Below are 11,349 nucleotides of genomic sequence, written 5' to 3'. Positions count from 1 at the left end.
TACATGTTTCGATGTTACTCCTGTTACTACACGAGGGCTATCTGCGCTAACCGTTCCTAATTTGGCAGTGAAAGACTAGAGGGAAGGCAGCTAGTCACCCCAACCCACCGCCAACTCTTGGGCTACTCTTTTACCAACGAATAATGGGATTGACCATCACCTTATAACGTCCCCACGGCTGAAAGGGCGAGCATGTTTGGTGTGACGGGGATTCGAACCCGCGACCCTCAGATTGCCAGTGGAGCGCCCTAACCACCTGGCCATGCCGGGGCCCTAGTAATTATTTGTTCACGTAATTTCAATTCGCGATAAGTATAATTCAGACCGAATACAGAAATTAAAATAAAAACTTGTAGATAAAATTTAAAAAAAAAATCAAGAAGAATGGTTGGGCTGTTTGAAACCTGTTGGATGTCAGATTTTACGATTTTTTTTGTCGTATTTATATGTTTTTATTTTAACTTACGTTTTGTGAATTACGTTCATCCTACGTGAAAATAATATAAATGTGATACGTTCTAAAATAACTAGAAAATCAAATCCATGATTGAAAATCACATTTCCTTCATATATTTGTAAATAATTAGTGAAATGAATGTACGGTAATACAGACCCAGGAATGCAACATATTATCCTTTCTGCGTTAAAAATTGTGGCTTAAGGAATTCATTTAAAATCACAATGTGTATTCAAAGTATTTCCCAATACACCTGTAAATCGGGTTTTATTTTCCTCAATTTACTTCTATGCATTCCTCTTCTTTCATTTTATTTCTACTTATTCTAAACACAACAAAAACAACAGGGAAATAAAGTGGGTTTCGTTTAAGCCATTAATAAAACGAAGCTGTTGTTGTAACATTGACACTTATCTCTTCTTTTCCTTGATTACTTTTATTTCCTTAGTGCTTCGGAAATCTACACTACAGAGTACCGAAAAGTACTTCTTACCATTGAGTGAGTCAAACATAAACATGTACTATTGAAAGATGAATGAATGATTATTTTCATATTTCATATGGTGTATCCCGTAAAGCTTTTTTTAATTTGTTATTAAGCACAAAGCTACGCAATGAGCTATCTGTGCTGTTCCCATCGTTGTAAGCCTTCAGAGGTACCGCCGAGCCACTAGAATAGGAGGGGCTGTACCTCTTAGAGAATCTCATATAACTATATGTCAAGGTAAAAGTAGGGACTACATCGAAGAGCTTTTACCACTGAAACTTAAAAGCATTGACTGATTAAGTTAATACACTAAAAAAGAAAATTATCATCGTGTTCATAATGTTAGGCTTAAACTAAACCTTTGTTATATTTTTGAAATTACCGAACGTTCATTTTATCATCAAGAGGCCATCCAGAAAAAAATTAATGATACAGGTAGAATAAAGATATAGTAAGCTATTTCGTTGCGAAAAACAAATAAGGAATATTTGTAATTTAAAATATTCCATATTTACTAAATCAAAACTATTACTTGGAGATAATATCAATAACCCCTCAATTAATATTTATGGAAATGAGACACATAGACATCTAATGATCTGTCTTATGATCTGAAGTGTAAATGTTCGGTCATTCAGCTTACTCTAGTAAATGAAAGGTTTATAACATTTCACTTCAATATGAAATCGGTCATTACTAACGACAAGGACAGCCAGGACAGCGATGCTGCATGCTTAAAATCAAAGAATTCTTAAGTTACTGAAGCATCACCGACCACTCCTCTGGAGAGTTGTTTCTGGGCTTCTCTAGTATCTGGAGCCTCTTGAAGATATACGACTCGTCTCCTAAGTGCATCCCGTAATGCTTTATGGGATTGAAATCTAATTCGATCAATTCCCTCTTTACGAAGGAATGTTTCGACCAGTTTAGCATCGTGGGTTGGAAGTTATCACCCATTTGGCTAAAGTCAGAACCAATTGCATCAGCATATGGACAAAATAAAGATGATGGAATATAAGGACATTTTCAGAGTTGCTTTATGTGTACTTACCTTGGAATCTGGCACCATCTTCTCTACAAAACAGTATGCACCAGTTATCTGGCTGCAGAAAGAAACGAATATTACTCCAATTGTCAATGGTCAACTGGAAAGTTCTTGCATTGTTGTAGAGAAGTTATTTTTACCTTGCTCTCAGCGAATGCATCTCTCAGGGCCTCTAGCAGGCAGTTCGGCCTTATGATGACTGTTTCTGATTTTATGTACACATCCAAAACCTGCAGTATCGACTGCGAGCCAAAATCAGCTGATGTTGTTAAATATATTCCGACTTTCCCAGGTATCCACTCAATTGTATCATTGTTTTCAAAGCGGCTTTACATTTTCCTAACTTTATTTAATAACACTTGTAGCCGATTCACAACAGACTTCTATTACAGGCACATGCATACTGGATACATTTAACTGTCTTCTCTGTGGTTTAGTTATAGTTAATGAACAGTTAGAACACTTTAAACACTGTAACCATTTAAAAGTGACAACTGAGGTAATACTGTATATAGCTCAAGCTAACTGACAATAAGTTGCATTTCAGACCACACGAGGGTTCATCAGGTACATTATTTACATAACAATAAACTGATGACAAAGATATTCGCCTTGTAATACTTGAAAAAAGCACAAATTTCATTTTTTTGGCAATTTTGTGAAGTATATAGAACGATACTGGACAAACCTGATGTCAAACCTAATAAATTTTTTCGCTAATATTTAGTCTTAAAAATGGTTTCAAACCATTATATAAAAATATCTTTGTCTCTGAAGAACCTGGCTACACCAAATCTCACTATAATATTACGAAATTAGACGTTTTGTAATATTATTAAGATTTTCTCTAGATATACCAAGATGGTGAGCCATCTTATCTGTGGATCTCCACATTGGCCCCCCAGTGGCACAGTGGTATGTCTGCTGACTTACAACGCTAGAATCCGGGTTTTGATACCAAATCTCACTATAATATTACGAAATTAGACGTTTTGTAATATTATTAAGATTTTATCTAGATATACCAAGATGGTGAGCCATCTTATCTGTGGATCTCCACATTGGCCCCCCATTGGCACAGTGGTATGTCTGCTGACTTACAACGCTAGAATCCGGGTTTTGATACCCGTGGTGGGCAGAGCACAGATAATCCATTGTGTAGCTTTGTGCTTAGTTACAAACAACTACATCTCCACATTGTCAACGTTCTTATTGACAAAACAAACATTTTGTCTTTGAAATATTTGTGCATAACCATCTTAATTTTGAACTGATAATATAGAGGGAAGGCATTTATTCAGTACTTACTACAACTCTAGGGATGTTATTGTCTAATCTAATAGTAGGATATGACCGTTACTCTTATACTCGGCTCCAAAATACGGAGTGCGTTTTTTGTGAGAATGAGGTGTGAGCCATGAATCATATTAATTTTTCAAGTATGCTTACAACAAGGTCAGCTCAGCCTACATTACTTTGTTCATTGATTATATTTGAATATCCAATACATATTCGTTAAAAGACACTGCTTTTAGAATACTAATATTGTTTTTAAAATTTCCAAAAGAAAATTGTGTATATTTGATAGAGACTTTATAAGTTGAAAAAAAAAGAGTTTAAAAGTTGAAATAAAAATCATAAGAAGCAAATAAACTTGGTGAAACTTTAAAGGTGTTGTAAAGGTGTTGCTAATTCTAGTCAGTCTAGCTTGTTGCCATTTAGAGTCAGTTATCCTTCATATGTATTTGTCATGTGTTAGAGAAAGTTGCCTAATCTGTTAAAACACATTAATATATAACGAAAGGACGATTGAAATAATATGAAAAGGCCCGGCATGGCCAGGTAGTTAGGGCACTAGACTCGCAAGGTGAGGTTCGCGGGTTCGAAACCCGTTCCACCAAACATGCTCGCCCTTTCAGCCGTGGGGCTTATAATGTGGCGGTCACTTCAACTATTCGTTGGTAAAAGAGTATTCCAGAAGTTTGTGGTGGGTGGTTATGACTAGCTGCCTTCCCTCTAGTCTTTCACTGCCAAATTAGGGACGGCTGGCGCAGATAGCCCTGGTGTAGCTTTGCGCGAAATTCAAACAAACAATAATAAGAAAAATCATATTTAATAACCCTTTCGGTATCGCACAGATTCCATCTTTAGTAAATGTGCATAAAACTATCCGATTATAACAAACAAAAAGCAGAAGTATAAGAATTACAGGTAAGGTTGATAAAATAGGGCAGACGACGTTATTTGATTAATTAATTTATCATACTTTCATTGTCAGATTTAACAGTAATAAAAATGGTGAAATTATATATATAGATCGCATGTTTATCGTGTTGTCGTTGTTTTTGGAATATTGATGAGGGGCAGGAGCTTCGCAGTATATAAATTGTTTTAATTGATTATCTCAATAAGCTTGTTCTATAAAATGACGTTTCGTTTTCTTTATGATATTTTAAAAATTATCTGTGTTTCTTTATTTCCTAGAGGCTCGCATCCTGGAGTTTAATGTGACCTCTAGAAAGTTCACCAACTTGAAAGCTCCTATATTATTACTTTTTACCTTAAACATACCCACAACCTTGCAAAATTCCTTGTTTCTATGTTACAGCCTTCCACGACCAAAGACATCACTATCATTGGCTCTTTTCACTTTTCCCGCGTAATTAATCAAACTTACTCTTGGACTAAAATATGGCTACTTTTGACAACAAGCTAAAAATACCTATTTTTATATAAATGGCCCATATAATCATGTATGCCATACCTTGATACCTTGTTAATCAGAACTTCACTATCACAGACAAGATTAAGAGAATATCAATGAATGTCCCCCATGTTAACTTTATGTTGGTTTTAAAACTTTTCCTACGATTGAAAACTTTCTATGGCAACAACAGACTGTTTTCCATCCTCTTACTTTTCAAGGCTCGGAGGGAAAACAGTGAGGTCGCTATGTTGCAAAATGAAACAACACCTTAATATAGATAACAAATTAGATAAATGATGCTTGGACCTCTCCAAAATAGCTAAAAATTGGGACATACGATCAATTTACATAATTTTATAATTTTAATTACTGTTAATTAATTTAATTACTGACCCTGAGCTTCAGTGAAAGATGCTTTATAAATTAATAAATTAAATTAATTAATATTTCCTTATACTGAATAATTTTTATGGTCTAATTTATATTAAATTTATTCTACTCTTCCAGTGTTTCCCGTAATGTTAATAATTACACTTCCTTATACTGAATAATTACACTTCCTTAATTACACTTCCTACTTTTCCAGTGTTTCCCGTAATGTTAATAATTACACTTCCTTATACTGAATAATTACACTTCCTTAATTACACTTTCTACTTTTCCAGTGTTTCCCGTAACGTTAATAATTGCGTTTAGTTTCTAATAATCAGATAGTTTTATAGATATTTCCTGTTTTTTTCAAGGCACAACAGATGGAATCTCTGTTATTCCGAAACGTCTATTCAACACATATTTATTCTAATCGTTTTCCTCTGATATTTTATTAAACTGTGGTTTCCGACACATATATCAATTGCTCACACGTTGTTTGTGCAAGTATCTTATGTGTGTCTGTATATGCTATTTCCTACAATTCTGAGAGAATTAGAATTATACTTTTATTTACCTTGTGTTTACTCTTTTAGTCAACGATGATAATGCTTTCTAATTAAATGAACTACTTAAAGAAACTTGTAAAACAAAATAAAACATGTCATTTACAAATGCTTATTTTTATACCTGACGAAGATATGTGTATAACATACATTGAAACACATGCTCATTTGTTCAACAAAATCATGTTTATTTTGTTGTGATGTGCATTGTGAAAGAAGAAAAAAGGGTATTATAAGTTTGTAAAGTAAAAATAATAATTCTTTTTATTTAAAAACAAACATTTTTTCAAGAATAATCAACGGCTCTGTTAGTGAAAACGTGTAGATAGTTTTGTTTGTTTTCAATGAAATATTTGGCTTTTAAACCTCGGTTCCAATAAGTTTGCAGACACACGTTGGGCATAAGTTGAAGTTTTATATTCACAAGCAAATGTTCATCGCCATATGACGTCAAAATGCTGCTAGTCGCCGAAACCCACAAGCTATAAACTTTAAAAAGGACAAAAAACAAATATATCAACGATAATATATCCGAATACCCGGCTCTGATGGAGAGCATTGTTATTGGACATGGAATAGAAGCGTTTCCTTGTCCGAGCTGGCTGTTGTCCAAACCAATCTTGTTCGCCATCAAAATAAACGGAGAGGTAAAATATTGGAACATATTTGGGGGCCCGTCTGTTAATCATCATTACCACCTTTAGGTATTTTAGTGATAAGTACTGCTTACTTAAATTAAATATAATTTAATTAGCTCGTCAATAAACAAAATACCACTTCTCCGGCGGTATTGGTTAGTAAATTGGGTACTTTTTGAAGACGTACTCTGTCTAATTACAAAACTAAAATATTAATATAAATTATTAAGAAATTATTTCGATTAAATATTAAACGTTTTTTTTTCTTTTCTGCTATTTCGAAATATTTCGAATAATGAATTGACAGAGTGCAATAAAGATAGACTTTAATCTTTCGTTCAAAATGAAACGAAACATTGGATTGTTTGTTTCTTGTTAAGTGCATTGCTACATAAGGGGTTATCTCTTCTCTGCCCACCTAGGCTATAGAAACCCGAATTTTAGCGATTATAAATCCTTAAACGTACAGAAAAACTAGTCTCCTGGTGGGGCGGCGGTAAGTCTTCGGATTTACAACGCTAGAATCAAGGGTCTTCGGATTTACAACGCTAAAATCAAGGGGTCTATTTCCCTCGGTGGATACAGCAGATAGCCGGATTATGACTTTCTTATAAGAAAACACACATAACGAAAAACTGGATGATTTATTTTGCTTTAACAAATATGGAGCGGATGAATTAACGTGTTACGTGTTTATTTATTTGAATAAAATCATCATAGTATTATTACCAAAATTTATTTTAAATATCAAATATATCTGTTCGTGTGCATGAATTTAAGTCAAATGAAAGGCATTCATATAAATATGCCCTATATATAATTTCCAGGCATTATAAATATTTTGATAGTAAGCCAGTCCCTATACACGAAGTTCTTTTTTATGTATAGTGCTAGTTTCCAAGTATATATATGTATATATCAAAACTTTTACAACGTTACTGCAATTTTATACGTCAGTGTTCTAAGCTTTATTCTATACCCTTTTATTTCGTAGATGTAAATACGAACCAACTTTCCAGACTTTTATTGATTTTGTTTATAAGGAAATCTGCCATCAGAATGATAAGTATGTGGTCTAATATGAGGTACATAATTTGGTAGTGAAATATACTTGATAGTTAAATAGTTAAGCAAATAGGACCGAGTCATCTGGTCGTATTGTAAAGATGACACTGACTCTTATATAAACAACTAATTTATTGTGTTCTTGTAAAAGTACTTTTTTGAGAATACTAATGTACATATATATATATATATATATATATATATATAACTCTACAACTTGTTTCCAGAACATACGCTAAAGTAATTAGCTTAAAATAGGAAGACGATTAGTAAATTCAAATGCTATTTTATATCATTGTTATATTTTATTTATTAAACTTTATACAGTATTTCCTGGTCAAAGGAAACTCGTCCCAAAACAAAGGCAATAAATATCTATCAAATGGAAACAAAAATACAACAGCCTATGATCGTAAATCTTTAAAACATAATACAACCCAGATTTTTCTCCAATGATCCTACATCCGTGTGCTGTTCTGTCTTTATTTAAAGAAATAGGATAAAAAAAACAAATGGTCAACATGTCGGTCTCGCAATAAATGACTGAAATATGAAAGCTGGTTGAATTTAATTTGTAATAAAAACAAACAAAAAAAACCTTTATTTATGCTTTACAAAACCTTTATAAGTTAATAATACAAAAACCTACCAATAAACAGTGATTTGTATCGTATAATGAATATAAATGTTTTGTAAAAGAAAGATCGCTGTTGATATTATTTAAAATACCAATTGTTTACCAGAGGGGAAGAAAGTCTAGAAAATTTCAAATAATTTCTACCTGAGCATGAAATAAAAATTATTTTGCTAACTAAAGACCAAAATCTAAAGCCACATAAATCTAAATTTCTCAGAAATATTCGTGTTTTTCTTTATTTCATTAAGCACGATACATCAAATGTTTTGACTATATTTGAAACAATAAGATCTTTGTTCAAACAAATTAATATCGATTTTCAGTTTGATGCTATAAATACAAAATGATATATTTAATGTCAAGTTTTACTCTTTTAAATAACAGCAGCTCGCATGTAATATATTGGTATTGTCTTTCATTTTAAAGTGATATTCATAAAAGAAAGGAAATAATATAAATTATGCTTGCCCTCACTTTCACTTGTTTTGACAGTTCGAGTTTCATCAGAGTGAAAATGTATTTGACAGGGATCAGATGTTCCTATGACAACGGAATGTTTCGAATGAAACGTGTGCTCTCAGTATAAAACAGTATTGATCAATGTAGCTAAAGCAATAATATTTATAATAAATGAGTGTGTAGGAAATGCGGATCAAGACGTACAAATGTGCATTTCCATTAAAAAAAACAACACATGAGGAATGAATCTATTTTCGTAGTTTCATCTTAGTAGTCATAATCTTAGTAATTATTGCACTGCTTGAGGAGCTTGAATATAATTCATTGCATTTGATTTCTCACCAGTAATTAACATAAAAAAGGGAAATATGATACATATATATATATGATTATAAAACTCTGTTGAAATGTTGTAATTGATTGATTTTTATCGTAGTTATATCATTCGAAATAACTAGATGTAGAATTGTAACTTTTAAATGTGAATAAATATTCAAAACGAAGTGACATCATTTGCAAGCAGTATATAGTTGTCCGATTTTCAGATACTTTAAAGAGCTGTTAGGGTTATTGACAATGAAAACGACCATCAACTGACAATAGCAAAAATGGTGGCGAATACTCATTGCAAAGAAACCCTACAACTATTTGATTAGTTAACTAAGTTTATATGAAATATATCTTAAAAACATATTTACTCTCCTGTTATTCATAAAAATTAGAGAAAAAAAAAACGATACAGAGCTATTTCATTTTTCACTTCAAATTGACCAGTACAGTTATTTAATGTTAAGTGAATCGATCCGTTAGTGTTGTTAAGAGCAATGGCATTTCTTCTTTATATGAAGAGAGCTTTATAGCTAACTAACTATCTATCTATATATTATTACTTAAAGATGTTTGTTAACAGACTCATAAATTACTTAATGGAACTACATAAACAGCTTATGTAAACACAACAAACGAATAGCACAATACGTCAGGAGAAGAATCACTGAAAGGTATGACAAAATCTTTGGAAATGTGATAACAAATACATATTTGTCATTACAAGAAAGATAAGCGCCTCCTAAGTCATGTGACTCATCCATCAAGTTCTCACTGTAGACGGAAACCATCCAATGTACGGCTAGGAAATGTACTTTAAAACAAGCTTACAATGACAGAAAGAAAATAAAACGTCTAGAAGCGCAAACCACGAGAAAATTTTTTCCCTCAGTATACTTACTTCTGATATGTGGGAGCTCTTGTCATGTGTGAGCACAGCAGGAATCAACCTTATTGTGTTGATATTGTAGTTTGCTTGATTTATAGCACAAAGAAAATTGAGTGTTATTTTAGAGTTTTAACAAAGTAGAGATAAATTTGGTTGGAAATGGCACAAAAATCAAATACGTAATCAGTGGCCACTCCTGATGATAAATAATCTAAAATACTATGTTAGCCAATTCAGCACGAAATTCAGATTCTTTGAAGCACAAAGTATATGTATAATAAATCAATCCATGTTAAACATTGAATCGTGACACTCCAAGAATGGATTTGATATAATAGTTTCATATTTCTATAAAATAGGTTTCGTAGAAAATTCAAATAAACTCTTTTAAATCATCATACATAAATAATACGAAAACTAACTACCATATATGATTTTATTGAACAAATCTCAATCAAATAAATCTCTCGTATTATTGCTGAATAGCTGTTTCTCCACATTAGTAATATTTTCTTTATATACGATTTTGTTTTCATTGTAAAGTTATTTATGAATTTATAATCTCAAATACTTTCTTAAATCTCTAAAGGAACAAAAATTTTATTTCCGTTCTCATTTTACTAGCGAACAGCAACGTAAAACCACAAGACTATCTTTTACCATAGATTTTATACAAGTTTGGTAGCTCCTAATTAAAAAAAACAAAACAAACCTCATGAAAAACCCATCCAGAGCTAAAACTGTCTTTTTTTATGTATTTTGTGTGTTTATGGTTCGAATGAAAGCTGGTGTAGAGAAGATAACGGATTCGCACACTAGCGGTAACTTAAAAACACCTCTTTCCAGTAATGTTTCAATAATTACATATAAAAAATGCACTTTTTACGAGACCCTGCATATTGTTTGGTTAACCCTTATTTTCACTTTTAATTTTAATACTTTCCTTATTACATAAAAAATACAAAATAAAACTGAAATATGTCTCAGTAGTAATGGGTCCTTCATTAGAAATGAAAAGACACCCTTTAAAATGTTGCTATATTTGAAATAGCCTTCATGTTTGTCTACTCAGCAATATCTTCTAGGTGTTTAAAAAGAATGTTTTACAGGCGACTACAGAAATTAGCAAAATAAATATTTATAATCTTCACTTTACCTTTAGGCTTAACTATTATAAACTAGACGATGAAAATTGCGCTAAATACTAAAGAAAAAGATAAATACAAAATATGTTTAAGTTTTATCTCTGACACCACTTACAGTAGTGTATGTAAAATAAATTATCACAACATTGTAACATTTAATTCCGATCTTTAACACGTCCTTTAATATCATGCCAATGCTGAGTTCTCTGTCTCACAAAAACTCTAAGAGTGTACGTTCCAACGAAAGAGAATTGCTATATCTATATTCACAAAAAAATGTTTCTATATGGTATGTGAATGTAAACGATCAGAGAACGATTAACAGTGCACACATAACTTCTTAAGTTTGAGTTAAGCTTTACGACAAGGTGGTGTTATAATATACTTATTGACAGAACCAATTTTCAAGAATATATTCAACATGAACAAAACCTAGTGTGATAAATGGGTTAAATGACCAGATCAGAGATTCCAAGTTATATGTTTATTTTCATGTCAACGTTTGTTTGGATTAAGTTTATATTTAAAAACCTACCTAGCTTATAGTGTTAAATATGT

General features: G+C 32.0%; 1 protein-coding gene and 1 long non-coding RNA gene across 4 annotated transcripts in view; one reads left to right on the top strand and one right to left on the bottom strand.

The window, feature by feature from the left end:
- LOC106478357 (glutamate receptor ionotropic, kainate 2-like) overlaps positions 1–11,349 on the bottom strand; it is a 126,230-nt gene that overhangs the window by 32,495 nt on the left and 82,386 nt on the right. The window lies entirely within an intron of this gene.
- LOC111085015 overlaps positions 9,208–11,349 on the top strand; it is a 24,201-nt gene continuing 22,059 nt past the window's right edge. The window contains exon 1 of the long non-coding RNA XR_002609878.1: positions 9,208–9,218. This is a non-coding gene — a long non-coding RNA (uncharacterized LOC111085015). The remainder of the gene's footprint in view (positions 9,219–11,349) is intronic.

This window comes from Limulus polyphemus, unplaced genomic scaffold (assembly GCF_000517525.1).
Source record: "Limulus polyphemus unplaced genomic scaffold, Limulus_polyphemus-2.1.2 Scaffold203, whole genome shotgun sequence".
NCBI lineage: Eukaryota > Metazoa > Arthropoda > Merostomata > Xiphosura > Limulidae > Limulus > Limulus polyphemus.
Note: the sequence above shows the minus strand (reverse complement) of the source record. Positions and strands in the feature narration are given on the sequence as shown.